General features: G+C 39.2%; 1 pseudogene; it reads left to right on the top strand.

Annotated features, from left to right (window-relative positions):
* Positions 1-3,547: 3,547 nt before the first annotated feature.
* On the top strand, positions 3,548-4,644 carry LOC122754737 (annotated as a pseudogene).
* Positions 4,645-12,123: the final 7,479 nt, after the last annotated feature.

Raw genomic sequence — 12,123 nt, 5'->3', positions numbered from 1 at the left:
AATAAGTAAATTAATTTAGATAGAATTGTAATTTTTATTACATTAGCTTGGTCTACCCATGAACAACTGATAGGTCCCCATTTGTTTAGATATGCTTTTATTTTATTTTATGCATGAAAAGTGTTTTGTAATTGTGTTCATATAGTTCCTGGGTTTGTCTTGGCAGGTAGACTCTCAAATATTTTATATTGTCTACAGTTATTTTAAATGGAATTTCTCTTTCTGTCTCTTGCTGCTGGACGTTTTTGGTAATATAAAGAAATGCTGATGATTTATGTGGGTTTATTTCATATCCTCAAACTTTGATAAAGTTAATTGTTTCAAGTAGTTTTTTAGTTGATTCTTTAGGATTCTCTAAGTATACCATTATATCATCTGCAAAGAGTGATAGTTTTGGTTTCTCCTTGCCTATTCAAGTTCCTTCAATTTCTTTTTCTTCTCCTATTACTAAAGCTAAAATTTCTAGTACAATATTGAATAATAGTGGTGATAATGGACATTTTTGTTTTGCCCCTGATGTTATTGGGAAGGCTTCTAACATCCCCATTACATGTAACACTTGCTAATGGTTTTAGATAAATACTGTTTATCATCTTAAGGTAGTTCTGTTTATTCCTATGCTCTCTAGTGTTTTTAATAGGGATGGTGCTGTATTTTTTCAAAAGCTTTCTCTGCATCTACTGAGATATTCATATAATTTTGGTGAGTTTTGTTATTGATATGATAGATTATGTTGATAGTTTTCCTAATATTGAACCAGCCCTGCATTCCTGGTATATTCCCACCTGGTCATAGTGTATTATCCTGGTGATAAATAGCTATAATCTCTTTACTAATATTATATTTAGAATTTTTGCATTGATATTCATTAGGGAAATTGGTCTATAATTTTCTTTCTCTGTTTTGCTCTTTCTGGTTTAGGTATCAGCACCACTTTTGTCTCATAAAAATCATTTGATAGGATGAAGAAGACCCCTGTTAGCCATGTTTACCTTAACCTTAAACTAGGTTAGCTTCTGACTACAGATTATGTATATTCCCATCGTTTTCCTGCTTTTCAGCTCCCTTTTATGTGCTGTCTTCTTTGTTGGAATGTAAGCTCCTGGAGGGCAGGGATTTTCTTTATGCTTATATTTATATTCCCTGAGTTTATCCCAGAGTTTGACACATATAGTAAGTGCTTAATAAATGATTTATCTAATCAATCTACTGAAATTTAAGGTCCCTTTTTAGTTCTAAATCTGTAATTCCTCCATCTTTACCTCAAGCCTGTGAAGTTAAGAAGGTAGATAATACTACCCAGCCTTTACAGTGGAGGGCACTTAAGCTCAGAGAGCTATATGACTTGTCCAAAGTCAGTAGTAGTAGAGATAAGGTAAGGATTCAGCATTAAGATTTTTTCCCCACTGCAATAATTAGTGCCTATGCAGCAAGTCTCTTGGGTTTTTCTTTAGTTTTCTCTTTCCATTTGATGCATGGGCTGCTGATGTTCATGGTCCCTGCTCCCCAGGTACTCAGGACTGAGCCCACTTATGAACAAATGGTGACTATTTTCCACGAGAAACTTGACTGTTAATTATCCCCTGTGAAACCTCTCCACAGAAGCCACTCCAGTGCCTTGAGACTAATAATTACAGCCAGCAATAAAGAACCATACTCCATGTTTGGTCAGTGCAACTGCTAGGATTTTTGTCTATGGCTAGTGACTGAAGAGCCTGATGGAGGGAGGAGGATGGTTACATTGAAGTTTGGGGTCAAAGGCCCCAAACTTCTGTCTCATTTCTTCTCAGGAGCATAGGAAAGTTCCCTCATCTCTTTATGTTCATCTTTTTGGTATGGATCCTGTTTTCCAGAGACACATCTGAACACATCATTGTTTCAGAGAAATGAGGAGAAAAATGGTAGGAAAGCTGGACTGAGGATAAGATTTTGTTTTGTGTTGAGGCTGAATGGTGGCCAGAATTCTACCCATGGGCAATTTAAGAGAAGGACTACTCTCTCAAATGAAGATCAGTATCAGTGACTCTCAGGTAAGCCAAAAGTTTGGAGGGGTGTGTGTAGAGATAGGGGCTATGTTAATACTATCCCAAGTGAAGGATGATTCATACAGGGATCTGACTTTTTCATTGGATATCAGTTTGTGTCCAAACCTGTATTTTATGAGTGGATCCCCCTCCCCTTTATGTTAGCTATATTGTCTCCTTAGACAACCTAGATCAACCAAATATTTTCCCTACTTCTATTTACTTCTGCAATGTAAATACTTTACCCACTTTTTCATTAGATTAAGGCTACATTTTAATGAAGGAAACTTCATGGTTTAGGAAGTAGCACCAGATTTGCTTAAGAAATTTCCTTCTAAGAGCCCAAAATAAAGAGAAAAATTTTTCTTTATCACCTGAGGCTGCATCTAAATGTTTTCAACAACCAGGTTGACTTCCTCCTTTTCTCCCTTCCTCTCCTTTCTTTCCCTCCATCCCTCCTTTCCCTTCCCTTCCCTTGCCTTCCCTTGCCTTCCCTTGCCTTCCCTTCCCTTCCCTTTCCTTCCCTTGCCTTGCCTTGCCTTCCCTTCCCTTCCCTTCCCTTGCCTTGCCTTGCCTTGCCTTGCCTTGCCTTGCCTTGCCTTGCCTTGCCTTGCCTTGCCTTGCCTTGCCTTGCCTTGCCTTGCCTTGCCTTGCCTTGCCTTGCCTTGCCTTCCCTCCTTCCTTCCTTCTTTTCCTTTTTATTATCTAAGCAGAGATTATGGAAAATTCAGAAAAAAGGGTGCTTGGGGAATAAGAAGTACTGGATCTGAGGGTGACATCCTTAAGATGTCTTAGTTTATGGTCCATGTGGAGCTTGCAGTACATAGAATGTTAGAGGCAGAAAGGATGCTGATATCACATCGCCCAATTGTCCATGTTTTTTTTCAGGATGGTTGCCTATTCTTTGCTTGAAAACCTGCAATGGCTGGGAGCTCCCTACTCCTCAAGGTGAGTTGAAGACCTTTATTTTACAAAGGAGGACACTGAAGGCTAAAGGAATTAAATAATCTTCAAAGTATTGCTGGGATTACTGATCTATGCATCCAGACTCTTCCCACTGCACCATAAAGGCTATGGATATTTTTGGCTGATGATATCATAGTTGTTTTACTTCTATGTACAAATCTTTAAAAGAAATTCAGATGCTTCCCTCTTTGCCACCCATCACCAACCTCAAATACAAATTTGAGAAACCTCAAATGGGAACATTTCTGAGGATGGCTATACCTGCCTGCCCTTGAGTAGGGCAATGGGGTTTGAGATAATATTCCTGTTTATTCTGATTAGACTGATTATGAAGGTTAATAGCCCATATAGAGGTGTTGAAGACCTCCTTTACTAAACCAAAACTCCCTTTACTTTCAGGATCTGATCAAGAGAATGGTCACACCACACAAATTGACCAGTTCAATTCCAGTCTTGAGATGAGATTTCCAGCAAAAACTTCCTGATTGCCAATGACTTGGTTTGTACTTTGTCTTGTATCATCATTAGACTCGTCTTCAGACTCTGGAGAAGGAATGCAGAAATTTGAATCAAACACTTGGGAACATCTGTCATATTTACCCTTAGCACCACATTTCAATGCCCTTTCTGAACTCCTTCCTATTGTCCTGCCTCTAGCCCTTTTCCTGAATCTTCCAAGAACTTGTTCTCTATGGAGAAGAACAATGAGACAAATGTGAGTGAATTTGTCTTTCTTGGATTCTCAACTCTGGCTGAATTTCAGCAGTTACTGTTTGTGGTGTTTCTTCTCCTCTACTTATTTACTCTAGGCACCAATGCTGTGATCCTGTCTACTATCTTGCTGGAGCGAGCCCTCCATACTCCCATGTACTTCTTCCTTGGAATTCTTTCCTCATTTGAGACATGCTACACTTTTATCATAGTGCCCAAGATGCTAGTGGACTTGCTGGCGCAAAAGAAAACTATCTCTTTTGTAGGTTGCGCTATTCAGATGTTCACCTTCCTCTTCCTTGGTTGCTCTCACTCATTTCTACTGGCAGCCATGGGCTATGACCGCTATGTAGCCATCTGCAATCCTCTTCGTTACACAGTGCTGATGGTCCATGGGACGTGTCTGGGACTGGTAGCTGCAGCCTGTGCCTGTGGCTTCACAGTTGCCTTGGTTACAACATCTCTTGTATTTCACTTGCCTTTCCATTCTTCCAACCAACTCCATCACTTCTTCTGTGACATTTCCCCTGTTCTCAAGCTGGCGTCCTACCATACTCGTCTTAGTCAGATGGTCATCTTCATGCTAGGTGTATTTGTCCTGGTCATCCCTTTATTGTTGATTCTGGCCTCCTATATTCGTATCATCTCTGCCATACTAAAGATCCCCTCCACTGTGGGGAGATACAAGGCATTCTCTACCTGTGCCTCCCACCTCATTGTTGTCACTGTCCACTATGGCTGTGCCTCCTTCATCTATTTGAGGCCTAAGACCAACTATACCTCAAGCCAAGATGCTCTGATATCTGTGTCTTATACTATTCTAACCCCATTATTCAATCCCATGATTTATAGTCTGAGAAATAAGGAGTTCAAGGCAGCTTTGTGGAGGGCAATGGGCCAGAACTTGTGTTCCAAACATTAAAGAACAGGTTCTTCTGCTTGATTTCTGTCTCTGATTCTGGTTCTCTAATTGTGGTAGGGAGGGAGACTGGCTAATTTCAGGAGGAAAAGAGTTAGAGATTGAGAGTGAAGAGAGAACTGGATTTGCTTCATGCCTTGTATAACAATTCTTACCCTCTTTGAGCCTTGATTTTTTCATCCCAAATGTCTAAAGCTATCCTCATGTCCAAAGTCCTCACATATTGCATTTGTGAACATTCATATGATAATATTTCTAGTACCTCATGGAGTTGTTTGAAGGATATAATGTGATAATCTACAAAAGGGATTTTCTTATTGCTTAAAAGTCTCCATCATGGCAGAATGGATAGAGAGCCAGTCACAGAATCAAGATGACTTGAGTTCACAGCCTAACTTTGATCCATACTGGCGACATTACTCTGGATAAGTCATCTATCCCTTCAGTTCCCCAGGAAAGACTCTAAGACTGCCAGTATCAGAGCAGGTACTGATCTGCATTGATAGATGGAGTTTCTCATTGGGAGGATCTTATAACAATGAAGTTCATGGGTCTGGCCTTAAAAATGTTAAATGTTAGCTGTCATATCTCTAACCATCAATGCCAGAAATACAGTCCTGACAGGGATGACAAATATCAAGCCTTTATGTTCTAGAATAATTTTTGCCATCTTCTCCTATTCTTTCATTGTTTATTCTTGGTTCCACTGGAGTTTTTGCTCAGCACAAGAGACGGCGGGATGAATAAGTGGCACCAATCCTTCTGATCCCTGGTTGCTCTGTTCCATGGGCACAGACTGCATTTTTACCTCTCCCTGGGCATTATACAAATACATCTCCCTTGATTTAAAGGGGAACAAAGTGAAAGTATGGGAATGGATAATTATGAGTTCATCCTCACTGTTGGAAGCACAACTCAAAACACAGTCCTACTGTTAATGGAACACTGGCATCATCTGTATAAGGAGAATGGCATTATTAATATTGATCTACTAAGGTAGTTAGTGAGGATTGTAAAGGCTGGTAACTTTTTTTCATTGAGTTTAAGTTAGTTTCCACAACTTTGGGGTGAAAGGTGGTCAAAGAATATAGATTGTGTTACTCAGTTGTCAGATGAATCAAAAATCACAAAAGCATTATTGGTAAATGGTAATAATGCACTGAAAAAAAAAACAAAAAAAGAAAACTAACCTCTTGTACTTCCTTAGTGGAAGAGTTCACATCCATTCTTTCATGGGAATGCAGTCATTATTTGCCGTACTGAAATGCCTTCCCTCTTATAAGAGAGTACAATTTCCAGTCTCCTTACATAGTCTAATGCACTGAGGACTCACCCTGGCAACCTGTAAAATGAAAAAGACTCATATAAATGTTAGTACATTTTATTATTAATATAATTTTTACAGTTCTCTTGGTTTATAAACTGGGTATGTACTGTCCCTTTAATGTTTGTTGCTGAACTGTCTGCTCAGAATTCTAAGAAAAACAATAGCTGAAATAGTTATTCTCAAATTTACTCTTTTGAGTTATGAAGGTAACAAACTATAGAAAAATTGGAAAATATGGATATAATAACTGTTGTATGATATATTATTTTGAGACTAATGTAATTTATGTGATTATAGAGGAAGAAAATTTGATTATTAATCATAAACTAAGGTGGAATATTTTAAAAGAGGATCCTGAAATGGAAACTTGAAAGAGAAGAGAAGAAAGTGAGAGATGGAAGGACAGATTTCACAACTTCATCAGCTAAGTTTGAAGTTTGAAGTGATATATACTACAGCTGCTATTGAGGATTAAGTCTAATTGATTACAGGAACAGATTGGTAACAGAGACTTAAGAAGTTACTGTGGAGGTCAACTAGTTTGGCTGAGACATTGTACTCAATTAGGTCATTCAAGCATAGCTTGTACCAACCCAGCTTGGTAATGAAAATATCTATTTAATACAGCAGCTACATTCAACAAAGAACTCATACGGAAAGTTCCTGAGAAAGAAATAGGACACCAAAGTTTATGGTTCCAGAGGTTTGGATTACCCTGAGCATTTGGGTTTTCCTCACTCATGTGCCTTGTTGTTAAATTCCTGTGTGTTCCTTTTCCTCCCACAGATACCTAGTTTGTGTATGACCCAGTTTTATGTGTGGATAGTGGTATATTTATTATTCATTCAATTGTTTTAATATGTGAGTACTGATGCTATTATTTCTTTTTTTGCTTAATTATTAAGTAAATGTTTATGTTTAAGATACAAAAATGTCATTATTATGAATGACTGTTTATATAAATAGGAATGCATCTGTGGGAGCTCAAGAGCTAGAGTGGTGAGTAAAGGGAATAAATTTTCCCTCCACAGGGTTATCTCTAGAACACTGAGAGAATTTTAGTGTTGCTATATAGTGTTGGTTCTTTTCTGAGAATTTACACCAACCAGTATGAGGGCAAGTTGGAATGAGCTATCTTGTCAAGAGACTAAGTGTCCATATACCTGGGTAAGAGGTGGAGGAGCCTATGTTGGGTGTTGTACCCAAAACACTAAGAGGAAGATATCAAACGAAAGGGACATCAGATAAACAGTTTCAGAGCTTTTAAAAAATATCACATTGGAGTTCATTGTGAGTCTTATTCACTCTCTTCCTCATCTTTGTCCTTCCCCTAACTCTTTTTTTATTTATCCTTCCTCTCTCCCCCACCAACTCTCTAATTTCCTACTCATATGAACTAAAAGTTCTTGTTTTGGTCATGGTTTTCAGGTAGTCCAATGATTTTCAAATTATCTCTCCTAGATTTATTTTCTAGGTCAGCTGTTTTTCCAAGGAGATATTTCACATTGCCCTCTATTTTTTCATTCAATTGGATTTGCTTTACTGTGTCTTGGTTTCTCATAAGGTCACTAGCTTCCATTTGTTCAATCCTAATTCTTAGGCAATTATTTTCAGCAGACAGTTTTTTAATCTCCTTTTCCATTTGGCTTTTCAAACTGTTGAGTTTTTTCTCATGACTCTCCTGCATTGCTCTCATTTCTCTTTCCATTCCTTCCTCTCGTTCTCTACATCTTTGTTCTATCTCTCCTACTTTCTCTTCAAAGTCCCTTTTGAGAGCTTCCATGGCCTGAGACCAGTTCATATTTTTCTTGGAAGCTTTGGATGTTGGAGCTTGGACCCTGTTATTATCTTCTTCTGAGGATGTATTGTGGTCTACCTTTCCCCCAAAGAAGTTTTCAATGGTCTTCTGCTTTCTCTGCCTACTCATCCTGGCTTACTGTTTCTTGTCTTTTTACTCCTTCTTAAAGTATATCTCTGCTTCCAGGACACACTGTTTGTGCTACAGCGTGGCCCAGGGGGTGATTGGGCTTCTTCTCAGCCTGCCTGGTTTGTGAGTAATCACAGCCACTTTCTCTTTGACCCGGAAACAGAAGTTTGATTGAACTCTGATTCTCTATGGTCTGAAGCTTGGTGTGCTTTTACCCCTCCCCCACTGGGCCACCACCACTCGATTCAGCCCACTGGTTCAGACCCAGGGCACTTTGCCCCAACTCCAGTAGATACTGCTTCCACTTTACCCCGGCCTACCGCCGAACCCCCTCACCAGTCTGTGATCAGAGCCTCAGAAGCTGCTGGTGCGGAAGACTCTGACATGCGCTGGAAGCAGTGTCCCTGGCTGAGTCCGGACCGCACGCTGAGCTGTTCAGTCTGATCAGTAGGTGATCAGAATTGCCCTCTTTTGCGGAGAAATAGTCTCACTCTGTTGTTATGTGCATTAGGCTGTTCTGGGTTTTGATTTTTACCGCATTATTTGGGCGTGAATGGACGGGTTTATCTGAAGCTTGTGGGAGTCACAGCCTCTCCGCCATCTTAGCTCTGCCGAACTAAAAGTTCTATAAGCTTTAGAGCCTGGAGTTTGAGGAAAATCTAGTGGGAATTCTATGTCACTTTTACTCTCCTCCATCCTATATTCTCCAAGCTTTGTGTGTTTCTTTGCTTTCATAGTTCACTTTTGGTATTGAGGGACCATACTATTTAATAGAGAAGCAAGAGAAAAAATCAATGGGGTTGAAAAAAACTGAAAAATTACTATATATAACTCACTTTAAATAAACCAAAGTGTTATAGTTTATTTCCAGTTGACTATAAATCCACAGTGTTATATGACAGAAGAAACAAAAAACACCACCCAAGCCCCAAAACAAAACAAAAGAATGAGAACTTGTGTCCAGAACAATTGAATGAGGTTCAATTCTTCCCCAAAATATCAGATTAGACAACAAGTTCACCTTTAGAGTGAATTTGTGTTCACTCTAATTTGTATTGACAGTTAACAAGGTATGTAATTCATAATTCTTTTTGTCCACTCTTTCACTAGACCAGATCAAAATTGACAAACTGGAATATGTCTCAAGGAGAGTGACTAGGGTGGTGAAATGACTGGAGAACATGCCATGCTTATATTGGTTGAGGGAACTGGGGATGTTTTGGTTGAAGGAGAAAAGATTTAGAGAGAATAAAATAACAGCTAAAACATGTTAAGTTGCCATGTGAATGAAGGGTTAGCTTTTTTCCTCTTGGTCCTTGAGGGCAGAGCAAGGAGTAATGATAGAAGCTGCAGAGGTTCAGATTTATGATAGAAGTCAAGAAAACCTTTTTTTTAAAAATAATTATTAGTGTTCGCATGTAAATGAACACATATATGTGTTCTTTAATGATGTGCCTTGGGAAGTTCTCACTCACCATGAGTCTTCAAACAGAGGCTGCTAGATTTCTACTTATTGTGGATGATATAAAATATTTGTATCGGTATAGATTGGATTAGATGAACTGTGAGGTCCAGCTTTTATATCCTATCAATGAATAAAATGAATGTCATTGCTCACTTCTGCCAGTTAACTGGTCTTTCATGTACCCCTTTATGACATCAAAAATCTCCTGCATCTAAGGTCACAGAATGGAGGGGTGGTATCAAAGGACACAAGTTAACCTGGATGCTTAATATTTAGTCCTAAAAGGGTAAGAGGAAGGACTTGTGGTGCCCAGCAATCTCTGACTCTCTAATAGACAGTTAAGATTCTTGAATAACTTCCTTTATTTTATCTATTTGGCCAGTGAGCCTTGGGGATACATTATCCCCACTGGAGCTGCCTTGCTAATTGGGGAAAGGAAGGACCTGTATCAAAACTAGTGTGGTAATGACTCCCAGGGCTATTGATTACATAGTTACAGATCAGGGTATTATCACTATAGCTGATAGAAATAAAAAAAAGACTGTTAAAGATGCTCATTGGCAAGGCAGCTTGGAAAAAGGCATGTGGGGATACTGTGTAAGAGAGTGAGATAGGGAAAGGAGAATGGAGGAGCAGCTAAAAGAAATGGGCTCCCCTTCACACAAGACATAGGACTGAGGAATATTCATTCAAATTAATTCAATTCAATAAAAATTTATCAGGTATACACTACATAGAAGGTACCTCCCTACTGTTATGGGGGAAATGGGGTACGGGGTTTAGGTTAGGGGTAGGGGTTCTTAGAAATTCCTCTTTAAAGAATTACACCTTCTTGCACACAAAAGTAGTTAGAATAAGATGGTAGTTTATTTAGTGGCAAGGGAAGGGAAGTGGGGGGAAGGGAAACCATGAAAGAAATCCTTGGACTTCTCATGGGGAGATAGGTATGGAACAAAGCACGTGGCTTTGAGGTACCAATCTCCTCGAGCAGGAGACTGGCAGGTACTTTTATAGGGGACTGATGGGGGTGTGACCATCTGCTTGTGGAAAGTTCCTTTAGTGAAGGAGGACCATGCCCCACTGGTGGTGGCTAGAGGAGTTGGATGAGGGGTGGCTATGAATCTCTCAAGCCATCTCTCTCTTCATGACACAAAGGCCACAACCACACTCAAAGTTATCTCCCCAGGGGTAAGGGAGACCAGAATGAAGGGTGAAGGTCTGGAAGCTAGCTCAGTCTGATTTGGTTCCGCTTATCTCACTAGGAGTATCTGTCCTCTGGTTTAGTTTCTCAAGGAGAAGATTCCTTGATGTGCCCCAGAGAAATTCTGGGGTGCTCTGCACCCTCAACACTAGGTACTGGAGTATGAGAGGGGTCCATGAACAGAGGGCAAATAAAGCTGGCTGTAGGGAATCAAACTTCAGAACTTATTGTAGAGAAATGGGAGAAATTGGGACATAGGACATCAAGATGCTATTGTATCTAATACTCACATTTAATATGGGAGGCAAGAGAGTTTTGCTTGGGAGATACAAAGTTCCTTTTATGGGAAGGCGGAAGAAGACATTGACGTAATAAGGAATTTAAGATCTTAATTAATATTAAATCCTTTTGGGTATTGGTATGAGGAGAATAGGAATCATGGTCAATAGGTGTTTCATTTATTTCATGAATGACCTAGACAGGACTCCATGCAGCTGTGTTCAGGCCTTATATAGTCACCTGGGGAAAAGAAGAAGGGAGAATATAAAAATAAGAGGCTGATGACATGGAGATGATAAGAGAGAAGGAGGGATGAGGAGATCAGGAAGAATGGAAGAAAGGAGGGGAATTTCTCATTCATTCATGAACCATGTTTAAATGCCTGTAGTGTGGAGAGTTCTTACTATATGTACTTACTCTGCTTCAGTTCGTGTAGGCCTTTCAAGGTTTTTCTGATAGTATCCTGTTCATCATAACTTTTATATAGTAACGTAAACTTGACAAAGAATTTTCTCCACAATAGCCCAGCAAAGTAGGTACCATACATTTTGCCATTATAATCAACCATCATAACTGTTTTCCTCCATCCTATTCCCTTCCCATGATATTTACTCTATTTTGGCTATAATATTCCTGGAGGTTTTCCTTTGGGATTTCTTTCAGGAGGTGATTGGTGGATTCTTTCAATTTCTATTTTAGCTTCTGCTTCTAGAATATCAGGGAAATTTTCCCTCACAATCTCTTGGAGGATGGTCTCTAATCTCTTGTTTTGGTCATGGTTTTCAGGTAGTCCAATGATTTTCAAATTATCTCTCCTGGATCTATTTTCCAGGTCAGCTGTTTTTCCAAGGAGATGTTTAATATTGCCCTCTATTTTTTCATTCATTTGGATTTGCTCTATTGTGTCTTGCTTTCTCATAAAGTCACTAGCTTCCATTTGCTCAATCCTAATTCTTAGGCAATTATTTCCTTCTGAGAGCTTTTGTATCTCCTTTTCCGTTTGGCTTTTCAAACTGTTGACTTTTTTCTCATGACTCTCCTGCATCGCTCTCATTTTTCTTTCCATTCTTTCCTCCACCTCTCTAAATGTTCCTTCTGTCTCTCCTACTTTCTCTTCAAAGTCCCTTTTGAGTGCTTCCATGGCCTAAGATCAATGCATGTTTTTCTTGGAAGCTTTGGATGTAGGGGCCCCAAGGTTGTTAGCCTCTTCTAAGAGTGTACCTCAATCTTGTCACTAAAGAAACTTTCTATAATTTTCAAGTTTCTTAGCTTGCTCATCTTGCAGTATTTTACTTCACTTTTAA

Source organism: Dromiciops gliroides, chromosome 4 (genome assembly GCF_019393635.1).
Source record: "Dromiciops gliroides isolate mDroGli1 chromosome 4, mDroGli1.pri, whole genome shotgun sequence".
Lineage (NCBI taxonomy): Eukaryota > Metazoa > Chordata > Mammalia > Microbiotheria > Microbiotheriidae > Dromiciops > Dromiciops gliroides.
This window is presented reverse-complemented; position numbering and strand designations above follow the sequence as displayed.